We start from the raw sequence: 20,210 nt of genomic DNA on the forward strand, positions 1-20,210 counted from the left end.
ACAGACTGAAGGAAAACAAAACAAAAAGACGAACAGAGATTCAGAGACATGTGGAAATATAACAAAAGATCTATTATTCATGTTATTGGAGACTCAGAGGGTAGAAGAAAGATATCAGGCCTGAAAAAGTATTTGAAGAAATAATGGCTAAATATTTGCCATATTTGGCAAATGACATAAGCTCGGATTCAACAGTTGAGAGAACCCTGAACAGGATAATACAAAATAAATGCAAGCCGTTACACACCAGTCACACTTCTAAAAAGTAAAGATTAGGAAAAATTTTTGAAAGCAGTCAGAAAAATAAAAAGAGGAAAAGAAAATTTAAAAAAAAAAATGCCTTACTTCCTAGAGGGGAAAAAGAATTTGAATAAAGGATTTGAATAACAGAGGGTTTCTCATGAGAATCCACTGAAGCCAGAAAGAAGTGGCATATTTTTCAAGTGCTGAGGAAAAAAAGAAAAAAAAAAAAACCTGTCAAATAAGAATTCTGTATCAAGTGACAATATACTTCAGAAATAAAGTACTGAGGGGGAAAAAAGTACTGAAAAAAGAAACTGTCAAAGAGGAATTCTCTATCAAGTGAAAATACACTTCAGAAGTAAAGGGGGAAAAGAGAATGGAGTATCCTCAAAAAATTTAAAAAAGTAGAGCTATGATATGATGCAGTAGTCCTACTCTGGGTATATAGTCAAAGGAAATGAAAATAGGATCTGAAAGAGATACTAGAATTTCCATGTTCATTGCAGCATTATTCACAATAGCCGAGATATGGAAACAATCTAAGAATTCATCAACAGATGGATGAAGAAAATGTGGTGTGCGCGTGTGTTTGTGTGTTCATATATACAATGGAACATTATTCAGCTATGAGAAAGAAGGAAATCCTGTCATTTGCAACAACATGGATGGACCTTGAGGCATTATGCCAATTAAATGAAATAAGTCAGACAAAGACAAATACTGTATATCATTTATATATGGAATCTAAAAAGCCAAATTCATGGAAACGGAGACTAGAATGGTGGTTATCAGGGGCTGGGGATTGGATGAAATAGGGAGAGGTTGGTCAACGGCTTCACACAAACAAACAAAAAAGGGTAAATTAAGACATTCTCACGTGAAGGAAACCTAAGAGAAATGTTTTCCAATGGATCCAACCTAAAACAATGCCTAAAAGAAATTTAGTGAACAGAAAGGAAAAAAGTAGGGAACTTGGAGCAATAAAAAAAACAAGAAAGAGGGACGCCTGGGTAGCGCAGTCCTTAGGCGTCTGCCTTCGGCTCAGGGCGTGATCCCGGTGTTCGCGGATCGAGTCCCACATGGGGCTCCTCATCTGGGAGCCTGCTTCTTCCTCTCCCACTCCCCTGCTGTGTTCCCTCTCTTGCTGGCTGTCTATTTCTGTCACATAAATTAGAAAAAAAAATCTTTAAAAAACAAGAAAGAGTAAGGAAAAGAGCAAAATATGGGAAACTACAAAAGATATTTCTCTTCCTTTTGAGTTTTCTGTAAAGATCACAATAGTATCTAATGTATATTTCACAGAAAATATTAAGACAATTAAATTATAGGTGGAGGAAGACAAAAGGACAAAAGGAAGGTAAGGTTCTATCTTAACTGAACTTTTAAAATGTTGACTCCATTAACACGTGTTAAGTTTTGACTGTAAAGTATAACACCAAGAAAAACCATGGGTGGAAAAACGTAAATAAAGAAAGGGAGAGATAGAGACACACATAAATCCCTACATCAAAATGAAAAAAACAAAATGAAATTCTTAACAAATGTTCAACTAATCAGCATGTATGTAGTAAATTATAAACAAACAAACAAAAATACCCTACCCCAAAAGAGAAAGAACAAAGAGAAAATAAAGTGGCAGGTTTAAGCCCTAACCCATCAAAAATTACATTTGAATAAAGAATGTAAAAGAGAATGGCAACATTGAATTTTAAAAAAGATCCAGCAATATGATGTCTACAAGAAGTTCTCTTCAAATATGATGATAGGGATTGGCTGAAAATATAGGGTAGAAAAAAACATTAATCAAATGAAGCAGGAATGCGCATGCTTTTACCAAAAAAGTAGATTCCCAGGCAAAGAAATTTACTGGGCCAGAGAGGGATATTACATAAAGGTAAAAGGACTAGTCCATATATAGCAATTCTAAATGTGTATGCGCCAAATGACAGTACTGAAAAATGTATGAAGCAAAACATGAAGAAATGAAAGGAGAAATAAACAATTCGACAGTATATTTAGAGACTTAAAACCCGTATCTCCACAATTGATAGAACATTCAGATAGAAAATCAGTAAGGATACAGAATAAGCCAACAATACCAGCAACACACAGGATCTAATCACATTTAACACTCATATCAACAGCCTACTCTTTGCAATAAACAAAAACCAAGGAATGCTGGGCCATAAAACAAACAAAGAATTAAAATCATATAGAGTGTGTTCTCTGATCACACCAAGGAATGCTGGGCCATAAAACAAACCTCAACAAATGTTAAAGAATTAAAATCATATAGAGTGTGTTCTCTGATCACAATGGAATCAAACTAGAAATCAGTAACACAAAGATAACAGGAAAATTGCCAACTGCTTGGAAATTAAAAAATACACCCCTAAATAAACCAGGGATCAAAGATGAAGTCTAAATATTTTTTTTCCAAAATATACGGAACTGAATAAAAAAGAAAACAAACATATCAGTAACTGTTGGAGGTAGCTAAAGTAATTCCCAGAGAAAAACATAGAGCATTAAATGTTTATAGTAGAAAAGAGGAAAATCTCAAAAAATTCAAACCACTTAATGAACTAGAAAAAGAATAACAAAAATAAAAAGCAATCAGAAGGAAGGAAATAACAACAATAAGGGCAAAGAGCAATGGAAGTGAAAAGTAAAAGGCAATAAAGAAAATCAATAAAACAAAGGATACCACAATAGATCCTACACAAATGCAACCAGAGCAGGATAAGGTAATACTACAAGCAACTACTCATACTTGACAACTTAGATGTTATGGACCAATTCCTGGAAAAGTACAAACTGCCACAATGCACCAAATATGAAACAGATCATTTGAATAGCACCATGACTATTCAGGAAATTGAAAATTTAATTTAAAGGTGCTCAAAAAAGCTATCTCCAGGCCCAGATGGTTTCACTCACAAATTCCACCAAATACTTAAAAATTAAGATCAATTCTGCACAATCTCTTCCAAAAATTGGAACATTTTCCTACTGATTCTATGAAGTCCATATCATTTATCAAAACCAGAGAGAGACAATGCATAAAGAGAAAAGTACAGACCATATCTCTCATGACTCTGAATGTAAAAAGTCTTAAATATTAGTAAATTTAATTCAGCAATAAATAAAAAATATGAATAATGACCAAGTGGTATTATTTCAGGAATACAAAGCCAGCTCAAAATTGGAATGTTAATTAATGTAATCCATTGTATCAACAGGCTAAACTGGAAAACATAATAGCAACTGAGGCAGAGAAAACACTTACAAAAAATCAACAACTATTCATGATTAAAAAAAAACAGAAAAATAGGGATATAGAGAGAGGTCCACAAGTTGATAAAGAACATCTACAAAAAGCATAAAACAAATAATCACACTTACTTGTGAAAGAAATTTTTCCACCAACGGTCAGGAACAAGGCAAGGGTGCCCACGATCATCACTGCTCTTCAAGATGTTCTTCATGTTCTAATCAGTAAATAAGGCAAGAAAAGGAAATCAAATGCACACAAATTAGAGAAGTTGCAATTAACCCCTCTTTTTTGCAGATGATACATCATCCGTGTAGAAAATTCCAAATAAAATCTATAAACAAACTTGCAGAATAAATGAATTAATTCAGCAAAGTCACAGTATACAAGGTTAACATACAAAAAGCTACTGAACTTCTGTATCTTAGAAACAAATACTTGGAAACTGAAATAAAAAATAATACCATTGTCACTAAGTGCAAGGGGGTGAAAAAGGAGCAAACTGAGGCATTATCAGCATAAAAGTTGATCGTCCTCCCATCAAATGTTCCAGAAGACTGCTTTCTGGAGACTTCATCTTAAGTGTCATCATGGCACTCTGTGGACCCTCTGCGAGTGCCTGCACCTGACCATGAGTTGCTCCAGTGTGTGTAAGCAGCAGAGCCCACACCTGATCCCAAAATCCCAATGGCCGGCTCTGGATGAGGCCTCACCTGGACAGTCAAGTGGAGACCCATCATGGAGGGACTATGTGGCCCAAAGTGCAGCTGAGTACTCTTGGCCATGCTAATATCACAGCTCCCCTCCCAATCCTATAAATGGATTGAAAGACTCACCATAGTAAAAATAATCAATTCTCAATTTATATACAGTTTTAATGAAATTCTCAAAATTCCATCAAGTTCTTTTATAGATATAGACATGATGATTCTAAAATTCACATGGAAAGGTAAGGGAACTAGAATATCAAAACAATTTTGAAAAAAAAAAGTATAAATTAGGAAGATTATGCCACCTGACCTCAAGACTTACTATACAGCCACAATAATCAAGACCATTCTATTGACAGAGGAACAGACACATAGATCAGCAGAACAAAATAAAGAACCTAGAAATAGTCCCACATGAGTATAGTCAGTTAATTTTTTATAAAGATACACAAGCCATTTAACGGAAAAAAAAAAGTCCTTTCAACAATTGGTGGTAGAGCAACGAGAGATCCATAGACAAAATAAATAAATAAATAAATGTACTTCATAATAATCATAGATTCAAATATGTAACATTGAAATGTAAAGTACTAGAATATTTCCTGGATCTGGTGCTTGATGAAGAGTTCCTAGACAGCACACCAAAGAAATGATCCATAAAAGAAAAAAAAAAAAATCAGTAACTGGACTTCATCAAACTTAAAAACTTTTTTTTTCTTTAGGAAAAAACAAGAGGTTAAAAGGTAAGGCAGACTTGGCGAAAATACTGGCAAACCTTGTATCTAACCAAGGACTCATATCTCAAAATATATACATAAATTTAACCCCTTGTATTTTTATCTTTTTATAGTGTATTATAATCTTTGTTGAAGCTAATCAGTTAATTAGATCATGGTTGATGCAAATGTACTATTTTTATGAGTGCACTGGGAGATGAACTTCAGGAAGAAGTTAAGTCCAGAAAATGGATATTTTTAATCTTCTGTGGCTAGCAAGTAGGTCAAAAACCAAACAAACAAACAAACATGTATTTAACTACAATGTTAAAGCATATCTTCTACTCAGTAGTTTGGGGGCTGTTGTGACTCAATATTCCTGGCAAGTCGTTATGTATAAAGGATTTGAACACATTTATAGCTCATTCTCTGGCAAAGCCTAGACTAATAGAATCTTTGTTCTTCATTTCTCCCATATAACTCTCAAGTCTTTGAGACAATGATTTGCTACACGTTTTATTTTATTTGGCTAAGTGTCTAGCTGGCTTTTAGTGCGTGAAATTTTAGAATATGGTTACTTGGTTAGTGCACCAAGACCAGAGTGTGGGAAGCATTGATTGTAAAGGGCAGTGAAGGAAATTTGGGGATGATGGAAAGTTTCCATATCTTAATTATTGTGGCGGTTTATGACTCTCTCTCTCTCTTTATACACACACACACACACACACACACACACACACACACACATATATACACATATATATACTTGTTAACATTTATTGAGTATTTTAAGCTGATGCTCTACCAAGTTTTGGGCTTTCATAGTAATTTTGAAGGCTCCTCCACTTACTTACCCTCAACACTGGGAAACATTCCCCAGCAGTTCTTTTGATCTTGGGTAATCATCATCAGTAGAAAATCACTTATATTTCTTCCCTCTTCTGTTGGACATTTGATACAATCCCATCCAGACGCTTTTAGTTGAGGTCTCACTATTTGTTCCAACATATTCTAACAGAACAAACAGAACTACCCTTGTTTTGCGATCAGAGCCTGTGGCTCTAGACCAGCCTTTGGTCTTTCATTTCTTCATTATAAATGAGACACGATCCCACTGCCTCTTACACACCAGAGAGGACAAGCTCTAGGAAGACTCACCGAGACCCTCCTCTGAACTGACTTGAAGTTAGGAGATGGATTCTCCCACCCCTCTTACACGTTTACAATAGTCTTCAAAGAAATTATTTTTCTCATATGAACTTCTCCCTTGTCTACATTTGGGTTTTAAAACCAGTTCCTGGTTATCCCTTCTGCAAGTTTTATTATTTATGTGGTCTAGCACCTCATGTTGGTATTTTCTTGTAATTTTAGTCAAAATTATCATGAAACTTCCCATTTTAACATCATATTTAAGAGAAATAAAATAGGTGATAATTCAAATATGAAGAAGATATGCAAAAAAATGTTTTCACCCCATCATATACATACTCCCCACATATACCCACTCTTCACAGTTTCTTAAGTTATATATGTACAGGTACCCACAGATGAGTACTGTATAAAGAATAATAAGTGTTATGCGCCACAGATTATTTTGCTACATGCTTTCTTCACTCAAGGATATATTTATCAGTTTTTCAATATCAGTACCAGAGGTTTATTGCAAATTTTCGGATCTGTATGGTATTTCCTGGTATGTATATAACCAGTCCCCTATAGTAGGGTATTTAATATTTTTCTGTCTTTTGATATTACAAACACTACAGCAATAAAGGCCTTCTTATGTATTTTCAAGGACATATATAGGTTTATGTTATATGATAAAAAAGAAAAACTAAAATTGCTAAATCAGAGAATATTGTGATGGTATCTTTTGATATATATATTGACAAATTGCTCTCAAATTTGCCAGGCAAATTTGCATTTACACCAATGTCACCTGTTTTTCTACACCCCTGTAATTCTGTCTGATCAAACATTGGACTTAAACAATGTAAGAGAAGAAAAGCAATAGCTCCTCTTCATTTTAAAACAAATCATGTCCTTTCTATCATTTCTATTTGGCTGTTAGTTTTTTTTTTTTCTCTTTGTGGTTTGTTGAAACTCTGGTTATATTAATCTTACCGCTTAGAGTGAAAATTTCCCTCTATTTTGTATTTTATATTACCATTTCAGGGTTTTTTGCTTTGCAGTAACTTTTGTGTCCTATTTTTAATAACTTCTTTTGTTTTTTACAGATTCTAGGAATTTCACCTTGCTTCTAAATGTTATTACCACCATAAAATACGTACGATTTTACTGTTTATGCATATTTAGTTTTCTAAATCACTATATGTTGTCTTAAGAAGTATCAAAACTAGGGGCGCCTGGGTGGCACAGCGGTTAAGCGTCTGCCTTCAGCTCAGGGCGTGATCCCGGCGTTATGGGTTCGAGCCCCACATCAGGCTCCTCTGCTATGAGCCTGCTTCTTCCTCTCCCACCCCCCCTGCTTGTGTTCCCTCTCTCGCTGGCTGTCTCTATCTCTGTCAAATAAATAAATAAAATCTTTAAAAAAAAAAAAAAAAAGAAGTATCAAAACTGCACCAGAAGGCATTCCTGCTCCATTTGTTTCATATATGTCCAAAGAATATGTAAGAGAAAAGAACTTTGAAACGGCCTGCATTTATGGATAAAATAAAGGTCTTTCTCTAAGTCATAGATTTCTGACTCAATTCTCTGTAGATCTTAGGCTGTTAGAAAAACAGTATGTGGGATGCCTGGGTGGCTCAGTCAGGTAAGTGTCTTCAGCTCCGGTCATGATCCTGGGGTCCTGAAATCAAGTCCTGCATCAGGCTTCCTTGCTTCTCCCTCTGCCTGCCGCAACCCCCTGCTTGTGCTCTCTCTCTCTGACAAATAAATAAATAAAAATCTTTTTAAAAAACCATAATATGTAATAATTGTATTCTCTATCTCTATAATGATATATTGAAATTACTTAAACATGTATTACCTAAATTACTCCTGATAATTAGTATATAACAAATCAGTCTAACATAATTGTCTTTTCTTTCTTTCTTTCTTTCTTTCTTTCTTTCTTTCTTTCTTTCTTTCTTTCAAAGACAGAGTGCACAAGCAGGGGACGAGGGAGGCAGAGGGAGAGGGAGAGAGAGAATCCCAAGCAGACTCCAAACTCAGTGTGGAGCCCAATGCAGGGCTTGATCTCATGACCTGAGCTGAAATCAAGAGTTGGACACTTAACTGACTGAGCCACCCAGGTGCCCCAACTGTCTTTATTTTTAATTTTTTTTATTCTGAGATAATTTTAGATTCACAGGTAATTGAAAGAAATAATAGAGAGCTACTATCTACCCTACCCAGTTACCCAATGGTAACATCTTGCAAAATTATAGTATAATACCACAACCAGGTACTATTCTTATTTCACAGTGGAAATACACTTACATATGTCTTACATTGGTAATCAATAATCTCCAAATAGGCAGATAGCCAATAGATGAATGCCAGAAAAGTCTATTTGCAAAGGGGGGGGGAGCAAAAAATCAAGGCATAAACTTAAGAAATGTGTATATAAGGAAATGTCTGTATAAGGAAAACTATCATATTTTTCTAAAAGACACAAAAGGAGATTTGAACAAATGAAAAAACATGCTATTTTCTCATAGTAAAAGACTCAACATCATAAAGATGACTATTTTTAAATTTAATACCAACAAATATACTATTAGGTTTTTAAAATTTTCTTCTTAGAACTAGTTAGGTTGATCATTAAGTTTATATGAAAAATTAGTAGGAAGAATCATCAAGAAATTTTTAAAAGAGAACAATGAGAACAAACTAGTTCTACTTCTGGCTAAAGGAATATTATGTCTTAGAACATGGATAGATAGCATGAAGCAGAATAAAAACATCAAAAAACAGACTTCAGGAAAAAAAAATTAGAATGAGGTGAAGGCAAACCAGTAAGGAAAAGGCAGACTTTTATATAAATAATATTGTAACAACTTCATATCTTCACAGAAACAGTTAAAATTCGGTCCATTCCTCACATCAAAAATAAGCATAAATTCAAGATAGATTTTTAATTCAAAAGAAAAAAAAAGTAAAACTAGAGATGTATTAGAAGAAGTAGGTGAATTCCTTTTAACCAGGAGTTAGAGAAAAATCTTCCTAACTACGACTCATAACTCAGGAAATAAAAAAATGATTGGAAGTTAGGTCCAGAGAAATGAAAAAAATATAAGAAAAGAAACCTTTGGCTAGGCAAAGCAAATGACAAAATAAGAAAAATATTTGTAATTTTTCTCAGAGACAAAATATTGGTATCACTAATACATAGAGAGGTAATAGAAATTAAGTCAAATGCTAACAATCTGGTAAGAATATGGACAAAATACATGAACATATAACAGAACAAACGCAAATGGATTTTAAAATCATATTTTAAAAATACACAATCTTGCTCATAAGAAACAAATAAATAATAATACAGAAAAAAATAAGGAAAGAACTTGTTTCATTAAAAGTTTGAAAACATGTCTTTTGGCAAAGCTATAACGAAACAAGAATGATCATTATTTTTCTAATGGCAATTCAAAATGGTAGAACTCATAAGCAGGAGACCATACAATATCTAAAAACAAAAAAGTGTATTTGCTCTCTAATTCAGGAGTTTTCAGGAATTTTTACCAACTTGAAAAATTACAAAATGGCTTTTAAACAAAAATATTTATTGTAGCATTATTTTAAATAATTAAAGGTTGGAAGCAAACTTCTCTGTTGAGAACTGAGGAATGAAATATATAATATCCACAATGAAGTACTCTGCAATTGAAATTTTAAATTCAAATTGAAATAACATTAATTCCTTTAAAAAAATACATAACCTTACCTTTATTCAATATAAAGCAGTAGAAGTACTCTTATTTAATTCCTTGCTACATTTCCAAAATTTCCTTTTATTAATAAAAGGACATCTTTGATAAACATATCCTTCAAAAATGTATCATATATCTCTATTTTAATTTCTTAGGAAAATTACTAAAATAACTGGATGAAAGTATAAGAACAACCTTATAGTTTTTGATGTATACATCTAAATTTCCTCAAGAAAAGTTATGCCCTTTCACGTTTTTACCAACAATATATGGAAATGCCAATTTGATAACACTTATTCACATTCTGTACAATCGTTGAGTTTGAATATTTTCCAACATGTTGGGTAAAAAATGGTATTTTACAGATCTCATTTGAATTTCTTTGGTTTCTAGTAAAATGGAATAATTTTTCAAAAATCTCTTTGACATTAATATTTATTTTTGAATTTCCCATCTGTGATCTTGGCCTGCCTCCCAATTCAGGTATTCAATTGTTACTATTTCAATTTTTACAAATATTTTTAATACTGCAAATATTTATCTGTAAAACATATGGCAAATTTATTCCAGTGTGTCATTTTTATTTTTCATCTGCTCCTTTTTAAAATTATATTTTGTGGGGGACCTGGGTGGCTCAGTCTATTGATTGCCCAATTCTTGATCTCAGCTCAGGTCTTGATCTCAGGGTCATGAGTACAAGCTCTGGGAGCCTACTTAAAAATTAAATAAATAAATAAATAAATAAATAAATAAATAAATAAATAAAATTATATTTTCTGATTAATGTAAGTAAATGATATAATGTGAAAATTGCAAAGAGTCATACTTACAGTAGATAAATACAATGTATAATCCAAAACAGATAAAGTACACAAATTATGAAGCATAAAGGAATGTTCCTTATAAACAAGAGCTTGAAATTCATATGATTGACTTACTTCTGGACTGGATTTATGCATGGAAAATATTCCTTCCTTTGGGGATTTAAAATCAGTCTGGATACATTGACCATTGTAACATGTGAACATCAACTTGAAACTCCATGAACCAACATCTTCAAGGAGCATGTAGTTTTTAAGTTTCCTGTGCACGGAAGCATAAGTAAGGTTTACTTTCCAGAATCCATCTGATTTTAGTCTACATTTTTTAGTTTTAAATATCTAAAAAAATATTGACTAATAGACTAAATCTCTGAATTGTAGACATTCTCATTAGTAAAGTTTTGCTTTATTTGGCTTCCCCAGATATTGCCTCCTTTTAAGAAACTCAGGTATACCTTCAAATGGACCATCTTTAAATTGCTGCAATTATGCTACATATGCAGAAATTTTAAAAAGCAGCATTTGGATTTAATTTGAGTTGGATTAATTCTCCGAGTTACATCAAACATGGTAGCTCAATGAATCTGACGTGTTTTCATTAGATGGAAACTGTCTCCCTTTTGACATTATAGTGATTAAGCCAGATTTATTAATTATACTTGAATTTGTAGAAGATTCTGATCACTGTTCTAGCACAGGACAATTATTATATAGCAAGTCAAATGAAGTGTCAAATTCAAAACCCTAGAGAATTTCAGGTCCCAGAAGAACAGAGAACCCTTGAGATACTAAAACTTGTCTAGAGTATATCAGCATTAAATTAGCTATGTTGAAATAATTCTTACAAAACTAACATTAGAATCTTGAGCTTCCTTTCAATACATAGATAGTAAAGAAATATATAATTTTTCACATCATCTAATCAGTTATGGCCTTTTAAATTTAATGAACCGAAGTGGAAACTTCATTCTCATTCTATATCCCTTTCCCATTTTTTAATTCTAAAGACAAGTTTTATAATTTTTATTTCCAAGATACAGTTTTAGAACTTCGTATATCCTAAGCCACGTTTAATATATTAAGGTTTTGGTTATGGGGGGGCCTGGGTGGCTCAGTTGGTTATGGATCTGCCTTCAACTCGGGTCATAATCTCAGAGTCCTGGGATGGATCCCCTTCAGGCTACTTTCTCTTCCCTCCCTCTGCTCCTAACCTTGCTTGTGCTCTCTCTCTCTTTCTCTCTCAAAAAAATAAATAAAATCTTAAAAAAAAAAAGATTTTGGGGACACCTGGGTGGCTCAGTCAGTTAAGTGTCTTCTTCGGCTCAGGTCCTGATTCTGGGGTCCTAGGATCGAGTCCTGCATCCAGCTCCTTGCTAAGCGGGAATTCTACTTCTCCCTCTGCCTCTGCCTCTCTCTCTCCTTGTCTGTCTCTCATGAATAAATAAATAAAATCTTAAAAAAAAGATTTTGATCACGTAATTTTGGCTGTCTGCCCCACTTTGTTTTTCACTTGACTTTGTACAGATTTAACATTTGTTCCTGCTGCCAAGTCAGAGCCTTCTGATGTTTTTTAGGCTTGACAATTTGGGGATTTTTAACATGTTTTGGATTCAATTTTTATTATTAAAATCAGAGAGGTTTATTATTAAAATTAGAATTCATTCAAAAAGAAATAAATTTTACTTTCCATATTGCATTTCTAGGCACAGCCATTTCAATGGGAATTTGAAAGATGGATTAGGGAATTCTAGCTGTTAATTGATCTGATTCTCCCAATTAGCAGGATAGACATCTGGCCATCGACTTTTTCCTTCCAAGAATTTTGGCTGTTGGGTAACAGAAGGAATTCACTCTCTATGGGAATGGTGAACATTACATTTTGAGAGCAACTGCATTAGCAGGGTCAAAAGCAATTGTCTCAGAATAAATCTGGCCCCTTCACCTTGCCTGTGTTGCTTTGGGATGCCTCTCAGGCCTGGTTTGCTAGCCAGCATAATCAAGTCAATGGGAGCTCTTTGGTAACTAGAGGCAGGGTTATCACTTGCATTGTAATTTTGTTTATAATATGTGTGCTTAGAGATGATATTCCCATTCAAAGATAAGAATCACTCAGCTGTTTTGTAATTATTTTATTCTTTTCTGTTTTAATATTAAATACATCTAAAATATATTTTGTATAAATTGAGAATTTTACCATTTTTTAAATTTTGTTATGAGATCTTGGAGTTTATTTTTTAAGTTTTTATTTAAATTAGTTAATATACAGTGTAATATTAGTTTCAGGTGTACAATATAGTGATTCAACACTTCCATACAACACCTGGTGTTCATCACAAGTGTACTCCTTAAAACCTTTACCTATTTTACCCATCCCTCCAATCCCTCCCTGTTGGTAACCATCAGTTCATTCTCTACAGCAAAGAGTCTGTTTCTTGGTTTGCCTCTCTCTTTTTTTCCCTTTGCTCATTTGTTTTGTTTCTTAAACTCCACATTTGAGTGCAATCACATGGTTTTTGTTTTTCTCTGACTGACTTATTTTGCTTAGCATAAAACCCTCTAGTTCCAACTATATTATTGCAAATGGCTAATTTTATCATTATAGAAAAACTATCATTGCTTCTCCATGGACAGAACAATGTAGACTTTTTTAAAAGGATATTAATATGAATTGAACTGAAATTTCTCTTAGATACTATTAACATTTTAGCTAAATTCATGTCAGTATTTCCAGATTTCCTCATATTTTATTGTTTATAAATTATTTCAGAATATTTAATATACTGTTGATGAGGGGCTCTTTCTTGTGCAGTTTAATGGAGATGCCTTTAGTTTTCAAAAATAAATAATATCTTTATTATTATTCTATACACATATTACTTTTCATGTATTTTTTTTTTCTTTTTAGCTTACTGTGGGCTTTTTTCCTATTCTGATATTTTTAGATTTTGGAAATAGTTTTTGAAACAATTATAAAGATGGGATGAAATTTATAACAGATTTCTTTATATTGGCCTATTCTTGCATTCTATTCCACCACAGTAGATTAGTCTCAAAATTCCTGTGAATTGGGGGTGATTCTTTTTTTAATATGAAGTAATAAGATAGATCAATATTTTTATTTCCCATGTTTCCTTTTTCAGATTTTGGCTCAGAGTTATGCAAGTGTCATGGAAAGAACAAAAAGTGTTATTACTTTTTCTGTTTTAGCAGAGAATTCATGACAAGGAAAAGTGGTGCCTTAAAAGTTATAAAAAAAAAAAAAACTCACCTCTTAGGCTTTCTGGGCAAAGAATCTTTGTTCGAGCGATAAAAATTCAGTAGTATAAAACCCAAAGGACACACAGTGATGAACTGGATATTTTTTCCCTCAAATCACATTCTTGAATCATGCTTCCACCCAGTCCAGATCCACACATCTCAGTCCTCTGAAAGAAGAGAAACAGCAAGGCAGCACAGTGGTTAAGGACAGTCTTTGGAGCCAGACACATTTAGGTTTGAAAGCCAGCTTTGATCTTAAAAACCTGATTTTACCTTTCTAAACCTCAGTTCTCTCTATGTAAAATAGAATAAAAATATCTTGCAGTATACATTTATATTCAGTTTAAATTCAAATAGTACCTTACATCAAGGATTAGTGAGGGCTTTGGAGAGAAAGCATTTTGCTCTTTTGCTCTGTTTTTTAAGAAATCAAAGAATACTGAGTCTCCAACTAATAGTTGATGTAAAAATTAGTTATCCATCAGGTAATTCTTAAACAAACTGAATTTTGCTACATTGTCAACAAATATATTAAATGTTTGGTCCATACACTTACAAAGATCTCAAATATTTTTTGACCAAAGACTGTCATTTGTAGACTGATTGAAGATCTCTATATTAATGCAAGCTGCTGTTGTCACCAAAGAAAAATGGGTCATTAATCTTTTTTTAATTTCTATCAACAAAACAGATATAGTCCTTTGAAATGAAAAGATACAATCCAAGTTTAGTTTGGGATACTAATATACAGTTTCTCCTTTGAAAAATAGCAATATAAATCCCACAAAAAGGAAGTTAAAGCAAATCGACAATAGTGCTGATACTGTTATTTAAATATTGTATGTTGATTGATGGCCATGTAAATATTTGAGTGAAGACACAATAATTAGATACTTCCTATCCTGTCTTCAATATCTGAAATTAGTGCAAAGAATTCGTACAGATGAGGAAGAAAATAAAAAAATGGTCAAAATGATAGTGTAAATGATTCAACAGTCAATGAGTTATTTAGCAGATTTCAGTGAAATGTAGTGTTGCAATTCCACTTCTAGTTTGTAGTTTTGCAATCCAGGAAAATGCTTGCAACAGTGAAAAATGGAACATGAACAAGAATACCCATCCTATTACTGTTTTGATAATAAAGAGATATAAGCAACCTAATTGCAGCAGATGCCGTTGATGCCCTGACCATCTCCCCTTTATAAGGCTTTTTATGCACCTGTCCCACAACTACCATGGGTATGGTCACTAGAAACTTCACACCTGCACCTTTCTCCAGAGACTCAACCTTGGTTGACACAAGTTTCCAACTCAGGATATGCCTACAAGTTTTCCAAACCCACCTTTCCACTCATTTTCCTCTATCTCGTTCTGTCTCAAAAGTCATCCATTAGCCTATAGATGACTGATTGATGTGGAAATAAATAACAACACAGACTCTTTGACTCTGGGTGGGGCAACCTCTGAAGTGTAATTCACACTCAAGAGCCCCTTGGATCAGGCTGAGGCTAGATGAGTCCTGAAATCACTTCTTGACCTGCTTTCCTCACCCCCTTACAAGTTTTTCTTTGGAGAAGTCCCTCAATAAACGACTTACACAAAAATTTTTATCCCAAACTTTGTTTCTTGGAAGCTTGAGATAAGAAACTATTGTATCTGTTAGAAGAAGAATTCTTAACTGAAATATGACATATGTGATGATGGACTACTCTGCAGTGGTAAAAAGAAATGAATCTACCTACATAAAGCAATATGAATAATTTGAAAAAACATAATTTTAGGCCAAAAAACAAGGAAAAAAACTTACAGCCAATACCATCAATGTAAAATAGGCATGAAAATAATACTATCAATTTCTAATTAATTGTTTATTTGGAATCAGAAAAAATGGGGTATAAAAACTGAATTGAGTGTGGTAGATAGAGGAGAGATATAAAGTAAAGCAATAAAAATTGTGCATGGGCCAGTGCTGAAAGTTCATATTTCATGACTCTGTCAAAAACAATGACAGAAACAAAATAACAATAATGCAGTGGTTGCTTAATGAAAATTTTTACTCCCTAACCTGTAGTTCATTTCTTTTTCCTTTCCTGATTAATGGATAAAAGTATATCTAAAAACACTTTTAACTTATTTTGGGAGTATACACATATAAAAAAGACATTCAATTATTAATGATTTTTTGAATTATAATATATTTCCTTTCTATTTTTTCTACCTGCTCCCTGCTTTACTAATCCCTTCTTTATAACTTCCCAGATTACTATAAATATATATTAACTGGTCCTCTTTTTTTAATTTTTATTTTTATGTGATTGTTTACTGGTTCTTTTTTTAATTTCAAATTCATTAGCCAACATATAGTACATCATTAGTTTCAGATGCAGAGTTCAGTTATTCATCAGTTGCATATAACAGACTTAACTGGTCTTCTTGATACATTATTGGATAAGTGGCATAAAGATGATTTTGAATGCTACAGCTGCTATTTTTACATATGGAAACACAACTTCTTTCATACTTTCTTCAGCACTATTCACTGACACATTGTCTCTAGACATTTTGCTATTTGGCTGCTACTGAAGAATTTCATCAATGTGCCTGCAATAAAATTTTCAGAATAATAGTATATTTAAATGTTTATATTTTGAAAGCTATTGATAAAAATTTGGATGCAGAAAACTTAAATAAAATTTTAGTAATTTTATAAGTAGGACTCCAGAAATTCTAAAGAGACCAAGTCACTTGAAAAGGAAAGACTTAAAAGTATTTTATAACTCTTTGGATTAGATTCAGAAAATTAATATTTTCCATCAAAGAAATGAGTAAGAGAAGTGTTGGTGATTAAGACTGTATGCAAGAAATGAGACGATCTGGAAGAATAATTCATCACCATCTAATATTGTTAGGTTTTGATTGTGTGCATGCACACTCTCCTTTTCTTAAAAAGAAAACACCTTCCTTTGGAATTTATTATTCAACAACTTATGGCAACATTCAATACTCATATAATTTATGAGATATGATGGGGGAAATGAAGATGATATTCTTGTACATAAGTGGAGACACGTAAAAGGAATAGAATTGTTGACTATTATAATTTAAGAAACATTCCACATCATCTTAATCACTATCGTGTTCAAAAAAGCTGATACATCACAGGGCTTAAAGATTATTTTACTGGATTCTAATTGCTGACCTTGTGTAAACTGAGTATTATTATTACAAACTGATGTCTTTAAAAAGTCTAACACTTGAGGAAATACATTGAGCCTTCAGTAATTCTCAACAGATAAAGATTCTACCAAGTACTTTGAATGTTGATACTTTTTAATGGAAGCCAATCTACATACTTTCTATAACTCAGTCTTTCAAATGCCACTCTTGGGTCCTGAGAGAAGAATCTCAGTATTATTTGCTCTGTGGTGGAATTATAATTATAGATCAAGTCAGTAATTAAAGTCTGCTGTATATGGAAATAGATTCAGGTCACTCCTGGATCTGACATACCTGACTGAAATTATCTGTGAGTTGTCATTAATAAATTTACATTAGAACTTGACAAAGAAGAACTATGAATCTCCAATTGGAAATGATTACTTCAGGGATTTTTTTTAGTTTGGAAACCATGACAAATATCTTCTGGATGTCCTTGAATTACTAAAATTTTAGGCAAAGATGTGTGTCAGCATAGGTGCATTTACCAGGTAGATAGCCTATAGATTTTCATCAGACTCTTCAAGAAGATCTTGATCCAAACAACAACAACAACAACAACAAAACCCAACACATTTATTACGTAACACCCAACACATTCTCTGTCTCCCTGCCTCCCTCTGTCTCTTTCTGGCTCTCTCTCAATCATTTCTCTCTTTGAGTTAAACAAAGTCCAGAGAGATAAGTGGACTTGTCCTAAATGGACTTGTCCTTGTTACATGGTTAGACAGAGCTGGGACTAAAACTGCATTCTTCTGCTTTCCAGTCCAACTCTCGTTTCCATTAAATCAATGTTCTTTCATCTCTTCTCAATATTTTGAAAGCATCAGTCTCGCACTACGGTAAGTACTCTATTAGGGCAATTATCAGATATACCAAATAATGATAGGAACTTATACTGTCTTTAGTATTTAAATATGCATTGTCACATTTTGTTTCCTTAGGACCTGAAAAAAATAAATTTCTTCCTTTCAACTCCGACTCCTAGGCAAAACTGTTGGGGATAAAATAAAACTGGCCTTTCCACATGTTTGATTAGTTGCCTGACAGGCTTTGGTAATTGAAACTAATTGAATTATTAACCTACATATACCAAAAAGTAAGTCTGTTTTGATGATAGTCATATTAGAATTTGATGGATGGTTATTAGATGTCAACCTTATGCTTCTTACTCTTAAAAAGCTGTCTTAAAGTAAACAGCAGGCCATTATATCCGAGTAATAGTTCAGTATATTTTAAACATACCCAAGAAAGCCAATACACTGCTAAAGCTCAAACTTTGGAGAAATCTTGTTACTTCCTTGGGCCTTTTAAAATTCCCAACATATTAACATTTTTCACTGTCATATTCTTTCATCTTTTGTTTTTATTGCATCAGCCACATTACATCAAGACTTCAAAATGATTAACTCATTCAAATCATCAATCCATCTTTTAATAATGTTATACACCAAATTAGTTTTTATCATTCTAATGCACTTGTCATTATTCTTGTTTCCTTAGAATTGAAGTTGTTAAGCATACAGGTAGGTGATATTTAGGTCAAATGATCTTAATTCAGTTGCATTATTCTTTTCAAAACTATATAACACTAACAAAAGGACATACATGGCTCAGCGTAGATGAAATTTAATTGTTGGGATGGAAGGAATGGGCAGGGAAACGTGTCTGAGCTTTTCTATAAACAATGATTTTAATATCTGATATCTTCGGTAGATTCTTTTGCAAAGTTATTTTTTAAATATGTAATATTTCCACAAAATTATAATACAAAGGCACTATTAGCATATTACGCTGAATGGGAAATCCTTTACTTCATAACACAGATGGTGAACAAAACAGGGAGCCAAGAACTGATAAATAGAAAGATCCCTCAGAACTTCCAGCATGGCAAATAATTCATATCATAGTACAATGTATTAGCAATTTTTAAGTTACTTTAAATAAAACTCATAAAGAATTTTCTCAAGATATACTCTTATAAAAAATTTCGAGTTACACTACATCATTGCTAACTATAGTTCTCAACACACACACACACACACACACACAGAAGGTAAGTATGTGTGGTGATAGACAGGTAAATTAGCTTGATTGGGGACACCATTTTACAATGCATATGTATATCAAAACATCATGTTGTACGCCTTAAATATATGCAATGATTATTTGTAAATAATATGTCAATAAAGATGAAAAAATAAACTTAAATGAATTGAGTACTGATTAAAAAGAGTTTTCTCAATAGTTGGACATATTTGAATTTTCTATCGATAAGTTATATTTGTAGCAGCCACACCTTTCCATATTACAAAATTTCCTACAAATGATAGGAGTTAATTCTCATTATCCTGGCTTGAAAAAACTGATATGCAAAGACAATGACCCACCTCTTTCCACATATCAATAGAGGAAGATATAGAATACAGGAAAGATGTTTGGATCTTTAATGTGAGAACCTGAAATACTGGAAGATGATCTTGATGCAGAATTGTGAAGTAGCTTCCTGGCTGCCCTGGACCTTGCTTGAGTCTGAAGAGTGGAAGATTGCAAGTAGATGAACAGTTGTGAATGTATGGTGATCATAAATAACACTTCAAGGTATCTGTCACAAACATGTGATATGAAAGACACAGATACACCAGCAATACCATGGTTTTTTGTCTATGTTTATAATTAAATGAAACGCTAAATTTCAATTAGAGGTTAGGGAAAATAAGGTTGTAATATTTTTCTCATTCAAGTTTAGTAAACTGTCAATTCTTTCCATAACAACCAGCTTAAGTGGAGCACCTGGGTGGAACAGCCAGTTAAGAGTTGGACTCTGGGTTCTGGCTCAGGTCATGATCTCGGGGTCCTGGGATTGAGCACCCCACACCCCAACTCACCTCTGCCACATGTTGAACTCTGTGCTGAGCAGAGAGTTTGAGACTCTCTCCCTTTGCCCTGCCTCTCGCCTCTCACACTGTGCTCTCTCTCTCTTTCTCTCTAAAATAAATAAATAAATAAATAAATAAATAAATAAATAAATAAATAAAGATAGCTTAAGAAAACCTAGTGGTTTCTCACAAAGTATCTGAAGTATTCTATTAATGTAT

General features: G+C 33.1%; 1 long non-coding RNA gene across 1 annotated transcript in view; it reads right to left on the bottom strand.

Annotated features, from left to right (window-relative positions):
• The window catches only part of LOC105237430, a 193,542-nt gene that overhangs the window by 31,687 nt on the left and 141,645 nt on the right, over positions 1–20,210 (bottom strand). The window contains exons 2-4 of the long non-coding RNA XR_002142575.2: positions 13,907–14,063; positions 10,756–10,900; positions 3,649–3,734 (exon numbers count right to left, since the gene is read on the bottom strand). This is a non-coding gene — a long non-coding RNA (uncharacterized LOC105237430). The remainder of the gene's footprint in view (positions 1–3,648; positions 3,735–10,755; positions 10,901–13,906; positions 14,064–20,210) is intronic.

The sequence above is a fragment of the Ailuropoda melanoleuca genome, chromosome 3, assembly GCF_002007445.2.
Source record: "Ailuropoda melanoleuca isolate Jingjing chromosome 3, ASM200744v2, whole genome shotgun sequence".
NCBI classification, from domain to species: domain Eukaryota; kingdom Metazoa; phylum Chordata; class Mammalia; order Carnivora; family Ursidae; genus Ailuropoda; species Ailuropoda melanoleuca.